The sequence below is a fragment of the Aegilops tauschii genome, chromosome 3, assembly GCF_002575655.3.
Source record: "Aegilops tauschii subsp. strangulata cultivar AL8/78 chromosome 3, Aet v6.0, whole genome shotgun sequence".
Classification (NCBI taxonomy): domain Eukaryota; kingdom Viridiplantae; phylum Streptophyta; class Magnoliopsida; order Poales; family Poaceae; genus Aegilops; species Aegilops tauschii.
The window spans coordinates 479,600,008-479,610,872 of NC_053037.3; positions in this window are offsets into that span (position 1 = coordinate 479,600,008).

The following is a 10,865-nucleotide window of genomic DNA, read 5'->3' on the forward strand; positions in this document are numbered from 1 at the left end:
ACAAGAGATGAACTAGGGTTTGAGAGGAGATGGTGTTGGTGAAGATGTTGATGGAGATTGACCCCCTCCCGATGAGAGGATCGATGGTGATGACGATGGTGATGATTTCCCCCTCCCGGATTGATGTTTTCCCGGCAAAACAGCTCCGCCGGAGCCCTAGATTGGTTTCGCCAGGTTCCGCCTCGTGGCGGCGGTGCTTCGTCCCTAAAGCTTCCTCCTGATTTTTTCTAGGAGGAAAGACTTCATATAGCAGAAGATGGGCACCAGAGGCCTACGAGACAGGGGGCGCGCCCCCACTCTCGTGGCCAGGGTGTGGGGCCCCTCTGGTTGATTCTTTCGCCAGTATTTTTTATATATTCCAAAATTTGCCTCTGTGAAGTTTCATGACTTTTGGAGTTGTGCAGAATAGGTCTCTAATATTTGCTCCTTTTCCAACCCAGAATTCCAGCTGCAGGCATTCTCCCTCTTCATGTAAACCTTGTAAAATAAGAGAGAATAGGCATAAGTATTGTGACATAATGTGTAATAACAGCCCATAATGTAATAAATATCGATATAAAAGCATGATGCAAAATGGACGTATCAGCAGCCATATAGGTCAGTACATTGAATGTACTGGCAATTTCACATTGTAGAGCAATGCTGAATAATGGCTATCACTACATGCATATTTGGCTGGTGGAGGCTCTAAGTTTAATTTTTTGCATAAAGCTAATTTTTTCCTACAACAAAGGAATATATTTATTTAACTACCCAGTTTGTTGACAATATTGAGAAGGTTCCTCCAACTCAATCCCAAAGTAATAATTATAACCCATCAAATTCATTAAGTAAAGTGATGAGATCAATCAAATAATTCAAGTACCAGATACTCAAGATGTCCATAACCGGGGACACATCTAATCATGATTAGTTTGTACACTCTGCAGAGGTTTGCGCACTTTTCCCCACAAGACTCGATCTCCTCCGTTGTATTTCTTGCATTGCATGATGTTTGAGAAACGGATGACCGAGACACAGTCTTTCAGAAGCATTTACTCTATACTCTGGGTAGACAGTACCACCTACACCCCCTGCATCTGCTAGCCTACCAGTGAAAGAGGCACACAACTTACTCAACTATGCCAGAGCACATAATGGCTTGTGGCTGCACACGGAAGTTTCTAGCATGAATAATCTTATAATCCCTTTGAGCTTGGGTGGCATTCCATAGGGTGATCAGACGGGTACTCCGGGATTCCCTTGGGCAAGCACTGGGTTCTCCAGGTGCTCGGGCAAACCACTGGGTGCTCCAGGGTGCCCCAACCAATCCACCCAGATGTGTATTAAAGTAGCCACCTTAAGTTTCCCTTAGTTATTATTTCTCACTACTTTCATGAATCTCACATACCAATCCACGTCTACGAGCATAGCATAGCAGTGTAAGCATAACGCAATAATACCCAGGGTTTGAATGCAATACAATAGGTTCCTACCTCATCAACTACTTCCCAATACCCACATGTTATCACATCCAACTCATGCAATGTTTGAGGGTTGAAACTAATGCATAAAAACTGGGTAATAAAGGGGTAAGATCAAAGTGTGAACTTGCCCTGTACAGTTAATGAATATGATTCACACTCATAACTCCTGATAGTTCTACTCGTCATACTCCATTCAATCTATCGTAAGCAAGCAATTGCATACATAAGCACTCATGCAAAAGAATCGAAGAAAAGATCTCAGAAAACTTCCAAAACAAGTGATTAACTCTTGCAACAGAAAACAATTTCTAACAGTACCAAAATTGTGTGGATTTGGTCTTATCAGAAATTTTAGGTCAAGAGCTTCAATTTGCAAAAAGAATCAACTCAAACAGAGTTACGAAACTCAAGTTACGGCAAAAATAGTGATTTGAGAAAATTTCATCAAATTCAATTTAAAACTACTCAAATTTGAAATACAATTGTACAAACAGAACTTTAATAAATTTTGAATCTAATGCAAAAAGAATCACTCAATTTGGATCGAAAACATAAAAGTTATTAACAATCTAAAACAGAAACTATTCTGAAAAATTTAAAACAAAACAGAAAAGAAAAGAAAAACTTTTGATCGGGCAGGGTACGTGGAACTACCACTACAAAAAAAAAGACACATCCGTGACATTTTGGGCCGAACGAAATTTTTTTCTGTCATACATATGACACTTCTATGACGATAATTGTGACAAAACCCGGTATCATCATAGATGTGGTGGGCTCCTACTTCTCTGACAAAAAATCATGATAGAAAATGGGCTTTTTGTCCTGGGCGGGCCGGAGACGCAGGTGCATGACATTCTTTGGGCCGTCCATGACGGAAAAACCCGTGGTAGAAGCGAGGGGGAGGAAAATTTCGGGGAGTTCCCGGTTACGGTGGGAGGTCGGGGGCCGAGAGATGCGCGTTTCTCTCGTACACGTACGCGCGTGTGTGCGAGGCGTTGGCTCTAACTGAACCTGAGCGAGGCGTTGGGCCCTAACTGAACCCGAGCGATTGCACTGCAGGCTACGCGTTACTGAACCCGAGCGATCGATCGATGGCTGTTAACTAAACCCGATTGAGCGATTCCTTAGCTACTGCTGCTAACTGAAGCTGATCGATTGGATGAACAGTGAGTGTTGCGGGGGGGGGGGGATGAACAGGACCCCGTGGTGTGGAGGGCTGGATGAACAGTAGACGGTGGAGGGGTGCCCGTGGAGGCGTGGTTGAACAGGACCCCGTGGTGTGGAGGGCTGGATGAACAGTAGACGGTGGAGGGGTGCCCGTGGAGGGGTGGTTGAACAGTAGCCGGTGGAGTAGCGCGCGGTGGAGGCTGGATGAACAGGAGCCCGTGGAGGCTGGAGGAGGTCGACGGTAGCCCGTGGAGGCTGGAGGAGGTCGACGGTGGAGATGAACAATATCCCGTGGAGTCTCGTTTTGCGGTACGCCACACCCCTCCCGATGAACAGGACCCCCGTTTCGACCGTAGGAGGTCCGTTTCGTCCGTTTTGCGGTACGCCACACCCCTCCTGATCAACAGGACCCCCGTTTCGACCGTAGGAGGTCCGTTTCATCCGTTTTGCGGTACACCACACCCCTCCCGATCAACAGGACCCCCGTTTCGACCATAGGAGGTCCGTTTCCTCCGTTTTGCGGTACGCCACACCCCTCCCGATCAACAGGACCCCATTCCGAACATAGGAGGTCCGTTTCCTCCGTTTTGCGGTATGCCAGGCCTCCTTTCCATCGCCTGTTCCGTCCAAGCCCTCCCAATGAACACGAGCACGCATTCCGTTCCGACCCAGCCGGTTGGCTCCCACACGTTCCATTGCCTCCCGATGAACACGACGCATTTCGTTGCCTCCCCATGAACAGGACGCATTCCGTTGCCTCCCCATGAACACGACGCATTCCATTGCCTCCCCATGAACACGACGACGACGCTGTTTCTCCATTCCAACCCAGCCATGTACACGAGCCCTGGCCGTACGTATGCGCGAGTAGGCGTTCGAGACCCCGCCCGTATGTACACATACGTGGCCGTATTTTCTTTCTTGCACCCTGGCCGCTGTACGTACGTGTACATGCTACGTGCGCGCCTCTACTACGACACGTGCGCGCCTCCACATCCACTAGTATATATGTACGTACACGTTCGCGACCAGAATGACAACGCCACGTACGCTTCGACCAGGTGGTTCTCGACTAGCATGCACTTCCTTGCGTGCGAAGATGTAGCTGGTGGGTCCCAACAGTCAGGGGAGAAACGTTTTTTTCACGAAATACGGTGGCCCGTCCGGTGGGTCCCCGCTGTCAGGTGGAGGAATAATTATTTTGCATGTAATAAGGAGGCACTTCCTTGTTGCGGCCGTGGACCCAGCTGTCAGCCTCTCCACGTACAGTCCTCGTGTAACGCCCATGATGCGGTTATATCTCCCACGTGTCGAGGCACGACTTAGAGGCATAACCGCATTGTGGTTTTGTCGCAAGAAGGGTCATCTTCACACAATCCCATGTAATGAACAGGAATGGGATAAAGAGTTGGCTTACAATCGCCACTTCACACAATACATAAATATAATTCATACATCATCCAAAATAGAGACATAGACCGACTACGGTCAAAATCCAAATGAAAATAAGATAACCCCAAATGCTAGATCCCTGACCGACCCAACTGGGCTCCACTACTGATCATCAGGAAAAGACACATAGTAACGACCACGTTCCTCATCGAACTCCCACTTGAGGTCGATCCCATCATCTGCACTGGCATCGTCGGCACCTACATCTGTTTGGTAGAATCTGTGAGTCACGAGGACTCAGCAATCTCACACCCGCGAGCTCAAGACTATTTAAGCTTATAGGAAAGGATGATGTAATGAGGTGGAGCTGCAGCAGGCACTAAGCATATATGGTGGCTAACATACGCAAAAGAGAGCGAGAAGAGAAGCAAAGGAACGGTCGTGTAACGCCCCGAGACCGATGCTCTAGTTGCCTTCCATTTATTTTGTTGTTGCCATGTATGGATTGCCATGATTGTCTTAATAAATTGTTACATCATCATGCTTGTGTTACCTTTTATTCTCATTTTGTGCATTCCATCTTCATGTATGTTGCCATGTGCATTTGCTTCCATCATGTTCATGATTGCTTGCTTGCTTGTGATGTTTGTTTTTATTATTATCATTTTTGCATCATGCATTCGCCTCCATATTATTGTTGTGCTTGTTTCCTTTTACTTGTTCATGTGCATTACAACTCCTTCTTCTTGTCCTTGATCCTTTCTCTTTTACTTATTGCTCAACTTCAACTTGGTTTCACCCAAGTTTCTATCCCATCCAAACTTATCCGTTTCCCTTTCTTTCAATTATTTCTCTAGTGGCTTTTTCTGCTCCAGATTAATGTCCACTATATTCTTATATTCTCTACACTATGCCAAGACCACCTCCTCCAGTTTTCAAGTCCTTTGGAAGTGTTTTGGTTGGGCTAAGGATTTATTCAAGCTTGAATTATTTTCAAACTTGTTTGAATTTGCAGTCTCTTACATTACCAGAGCATTTTTATTCAAATGCTGCATAATTCCTGGTGTCCATGGATATTTTGTTCTTAGCCTATTTCTTCTCAAAACTCCCTGGATTTTTCTTTTTCTAAACTTGGAGATTCAAAGTTTTAGAAAAGAAGAAAATGAAAGGGATCTCCCAGCAGCGCACCTTGGGCCTTTTCCCCTCACCTGCAGCCCAGTCAAGTCACCGCAGCCCGCCTGGCCCGACTCTGTTCACGACCACCTGCCCCGTTGCGTCACCGTCTCTGTTCCAGAGACAGAGCGCTCGCGCTCGCGCCGTGAGTTTCACGGACGCCGAGGTCGCGCCGTCTTCTCCCCTCCTTTTTAAGCCAGCAGCCACGCCCTAGGGTTTCCCCTTCTCGCTCGCGTTTCCTCCGCCGCCGCCAGCCAGGAGGGCAGCTCCTCCCCGCTACATCTCCCCCTTGCAGCCACCATGGCCGGCCCAAGCAAGAGCTCATCACCTGAGTAGGAGCATCGCCGGCCTCCCCACCGTCGACCCAGAGCACCTCAGTGCCTCCCCGAGTCTGTTCTGACGCCGATCCGAGCCCTAGGACGCCTTCCCCGACGTCCTCTTCGTCATCTACTTCGTCTTCTTCACGGACAGCAAGTCCACCGGAGTTTCTCGCCTCCTATCCGTCGATGTTCTGCGTCCTCGGCCGCATCCTCATGTCACAGGTATACTAGGTATACCCAAATCCAATCCTGCTCTTTTCCATCGCGATTCGATCGCCGGAGTCGTCGCTAGAGCCATGCCATCTTCGTGTTCTCGGTGCTCCGACGAGTTCTGAATTTTGTTGTGTAGTTGCAGTAGTCGCCGTGGTTCCTCGCACTTCGCCCCCGCTCTGAATCATCTCTAGCACACGCCGCCTTGTCGTGCCACTCCCTGCTCGCCACCGCTCCCGGCAGCTTCGCTGTTTGCCTCGCGTCGCTGTCGCCCGAGCCGAGCCATGCTCGTGCTCGAACAGATCCTGCTGCTGCTTGCCCTGGCTTCTCCTCGCCGCGCTTCGTCGTGGCCTGAGACGAGCTTCTTCTCGAGGCTCACGCTGTGGACTCCTCCCGCAGCCCTCCGCACGCCCGCGCACCCGCATGCCTCGTCGCGTCGCTGGTTTCGGCCGCCATGGCCGTGACCTCGGGCTCGAGTTCGTGCTCGTGCACGTCGCTGTTTTTCCTCTGTTCTGCTCTTGCCTGAGTTTGTTCTCGAGCCCTTGCTCATGCCGTTGCTCCGCCGCTCGCACAACCGCACCCACACAGGTTTCCGCACGCCCGCTGCTTTGCTCGCTTGCGTCGCCGGCGAGCATCTCCGTGAGCCATGGCTCCAAAAGCTCGACCTTCTGTAGTTGGCTCAAGTAAGATGGCGTCCTCATTTCTGTCACAAGCTCAGGCACAGCCGAGTTGGCTAGCTCAGCTGGCATTCAGACAAGAGATCCTGTGTTCGAGCCCCAGGCGCCCCAATTTGTGCCCTCTTTACCATTTCTTTTGCCTGCACACATTCAGCCGCTTGGGCCCGATTCCATTCTGGGCCGATGCACTGCGTTGCTTCTGGCCCAAGTATGTTTTTTTATTCTGCTTTGTTGGTCTATCATCTTCCAGTGCATGCATAATTACAGAAAAATGCCATCATATTAAAGTGTTAATAAGTAATTATCCATGCATCCAAATTAAACATGTCATATATGTAAAATGTCTAGAATCGCATCTAGTTCCATAATATGCTGCTTGCATCCATGTTAAAAATGTTTAAAATGTTGTTTGTTTAAATTTGCATAAATGCCATGTTAAAATGATTTAATTCATAACTAATTAACCGTAACTCGGATTTAATTAAACTATATATGTAACTTGCTTGGAAAAATGCCTAGTTTAACATGGTGCACTCTATTTTGTTGTTTAACAACATTAAAATTGCGTTTATGGCAGAACAGTACCAAATCTAAAATATGGACATGAGGATTTTTGGAATTATTGTTTGTTGTTCCGGCCTCATTTAAATTGCCTAATATGTGTAGTTTACTTATGTCTCACCTCTTGCCATGTTAATCAACATTTAATACTGTTGGGTTCATAACCGAGAGAGAACTAAATAATCGTATGTGGTGTTTCATCAATATGCAACTCGTTGCATATTGAGCTCCACTTAATTTGTAGTGTTGTTTGTTGCACTTTGCCATGCCATGCCTCATTAAACCGGACATGCATCATATTTGTTTTTGCATCATGCCATGTGTATGTGGTGGTTGTTTACTATGTTTTTGTTTCTTTCCGGGTTGCTTCTCTCGTGAGCTTCGGTTTCTTTCCGGAGTTGTGAGGATTCGTTCGACTACGTCCGCTTGTCTTCTTCATGGACTCGTTCTTCTTCCTTGCGGGATCTCAGGCAAGATGACCATACCCTCGAAATCACTTCTATCTTTGCTTGCTAGCTGTTCGCTCTATTGGTATGCCGCGCTACCTACCTCTTGCTATATCATGCCTCCCTTATTGCCATGTCAACCCCTAACCTTGTCACCCCTCCTAGCAAACCATTGTTTGGCTATGTTACCGCTTTTGCTCAGCCCCTCTTATAGCGTTGCTAGTTGCAGGTGAAGATGAAGATTGCTCCATGTTGGATTATATTTATGTTGGGATATCACAATATCTCTTATTTAATTAATGCATCTATATACTTGGTAAAGGGTGGAAGGCTCGGCCTTATGCCTGGTGTTTTGTTCCACCCTTGCCGCCCTAGTTTCCGTCATACCGGTGTTATGTTCCATGATTTTGCGTTTCTTACGCGGTCGGGTGATTTATGGGACCCCCTCGACAGTTCGCTTTGAATAAAACTCCTCCAGCAAGGCCCAACCTTGGTTTTACCATTTGCCTACCTAAGCCTTTTTCCCTTGGGTTCTGCAGACTCAAGGGTCATCTTTATTTTAACCCCCCGGGCCAGTTCTCCTTCGAGTGCTGGTCCAAACCGAGCGATGTCCGGCGCCCCCTGGGCAACCAGGGTCTATGCCAACCCGACGTCTGGCTCATCCGGTGTGCCCTGAGAACGAGATATGTGCAGCTCCTATCGGGATTTGTCGGCACAGCGGGCGGCTTTGCTGGTCTTGTTTTACCATTGTCGAAATGTCTTGTAAACCGGGATTCCGAGACTGATCGGGTCTTTCCGGGAGAAGATTTATCCTTCGTTGACTGTGAGAGCTTATAATGGGCTAAGTTGGGACACCCCTGCAGGGTATAAACTTTCGAGAGCCGTGCCCGCGGTTATGTGGCAGATGGGAAGTTGTTAATATCCGGTTGTAGAGAACTTGACACTTGACCTTAATTAAAACGCATCAACCGCGTGTGTAGCTGTGATGGTCTCTTCTCGGCGGAGTCCGGGAAGTGAACACGGTTTCTGGGTTATGTTTGACGTAAGTAGGAGTTCAGGATCACTTCTTGATCATTGCTAGTTCACGTCCGTTCCTCTGCTCCTCTTCTAGCTCTTGTTTGCGTATGTTAGCCACCATATATGCTTAGTCGCTGCTGCAACCTCACCACCTACCCCATTCTTTCCTATAAGCTTAAATAGTCTTGATCTCGCGGGTGTGAGATTGCTGAGTCCTCGTGACTCACAGATACTTCCAAACAGTTGCAGGTGCCGATGAGACCAGTGCAGGTGGCGCAGCTGAGCTCAAGTGGGAGCTCGATGAAGATCTTGTTCATTACTATGTTTCTTTTCATGTTGATCAGTAGTGGTGCCCAGTTGGGACGATCGGGGATCTAGCAGTTGGGTTGTCTTCTTTTGTTTTGGTTCCGTAGTTGGACCTATGTGTGTACTCTGATTGATGTATGACTTATTTATGTATTGTGTGAAGTGGCGATTGTAAGCCAACTCTTTATCCCTTTCTTGTTCATTACATGGGATTGTGTGAAGATGACCCTTCTTGCGACAAAACCACAATGCGGTTATGCCTCTAAGTCGTGCCTCGACACGTGGGAGATATAGCCGCATCGTGGGCGTTACAGGTCGTCATCTAGTAATGACCAACAAGTGATCCTGAACTCCTACTTACGTCATCCATAACTCAAACCGTGTTCACTTCCCGGACTCCGCCGAGAAGAGACCATCACGGCTACACACGCGGTTGATGTTTTTTAATTAAGTCAAGTGACAAGTTCTCTACAACCGGACATTAACAAATTCCCATCTGCCTCATAACCGCGGGCACGGCTTTCGAAAGATAATACCCTGCAGGGGTGTCCCAACTTAGCCCATCATAAGCTCTCACGGTCAACGAAGGATAAACCTTCTCCCGGAAAGACCCGATCAGTCTCGGAATCCCGGTTTACAAGACATTTCGACAATGGTAAAACAAGACCAGCAAAGCCACCCGAATGTGCCGACAAATCCTGATAGGAGCTGCACATATCTCGTTCTCAGGGCACACCGGATGGGCAAGACGTCGGGTTGGCATAGACCCTGGTTGCCCAGGGGGCGCCGGACATCGCCCAGTTTAGGCCAGCACTCGAAGGAGCACTGGCCCGGGGGTTTAAAATAAAGATGACCCTCGGGCTCGCGAAAACCCGGGGGAAAAGGCTTAGGTGGCAAATGGTAAAACCAAGTTTGGGCCTTGCTGGAGGAGTTTTATTCAAGGCGAACTGTCAAGGGGGTCCCATAAATCACCCAACCGTGTAAGGAACACAAACTCAAGGAACATAATACCGGTATGACGGAAACTAGGGCGGCAAGAGTGGAACAAAACACCAGGCATAAGGCCGAGCCTTCCACCCTTTACCATAATATATAGATGCATTAATTAAATAAGAGATATTGTGATATCCCAAAATATCCATGTTCCAACATGGAACCAACTTCAACTTCACCTGCAACTAGCAACGCTATAAGAAGGGCTGAGCAAAAGCGGTAACTTAGCCAAACAACGGTTTGCTAGGAAAGGATGGTTAGAGGCTTGACATGGCAATATGGGAGGCATGATATAGCAAATGGTAGGTAGCGCAGCATGGCAATAGAACGAACAACTAGCAAAGCAAAGATAGAAGTGATTTCGAGGGGTGGTCATCTTGCCTGCAAGGTTCTCAGAGTTGTCGAAAGTTTGATCCTCGTAAGCGTACTCAACAGGTTCCTCGTTCACGAACTCGTCTCCCGGCTCTACCCACAGCAAGAACACAGGCAATGGAACCACAATCAATCACGGGAAATGCACAAGCAACATGATGCAATACATGAATGATATGCAAGATATGATATGCGATGCATATGCCTGCTCCAGAAGGAAAATGATGAACAAGGCAGTAACTTGGCAAACCAAGCATGCCACTGGAAAGATGAGATGATTTCGGTCGAAATCGATATAAAGATCACCGGAAATGGATGCACGGTTTGGAAATGGCAAGCAAAACAAGAACGACACGAATCTGCAATTAACAGCATGATAGCACTTAGAATGCATCAAGTAACAAGGCTACAGCACTCCAACGTAGCAACAAAGCATATGGCAGTAATCTACAGGACATGCTTGACAAAAGATGAACACTGAGCTACGGCTAGTTCACACTACAGCAGGTTCAGACAGGCATGGCAAAAGTGCAAAAGATAACAGGTTCACAGACTGAGAAATTACTGGACATGGCAGAAACAGCATCAGGTAGCAATGTTCAGAGCATGAAATCAACATGCTACAGGAACTTAACATGGCAAAAAAAGGCATGGAAGTATTCTACTAAATTCATATGACAAAAATACCTTACTGACCATAAGCCAAAAAGGACCAGAAGATATGATGGCAACCATGTAAACATAGCAAGTTTTGTTAACAGG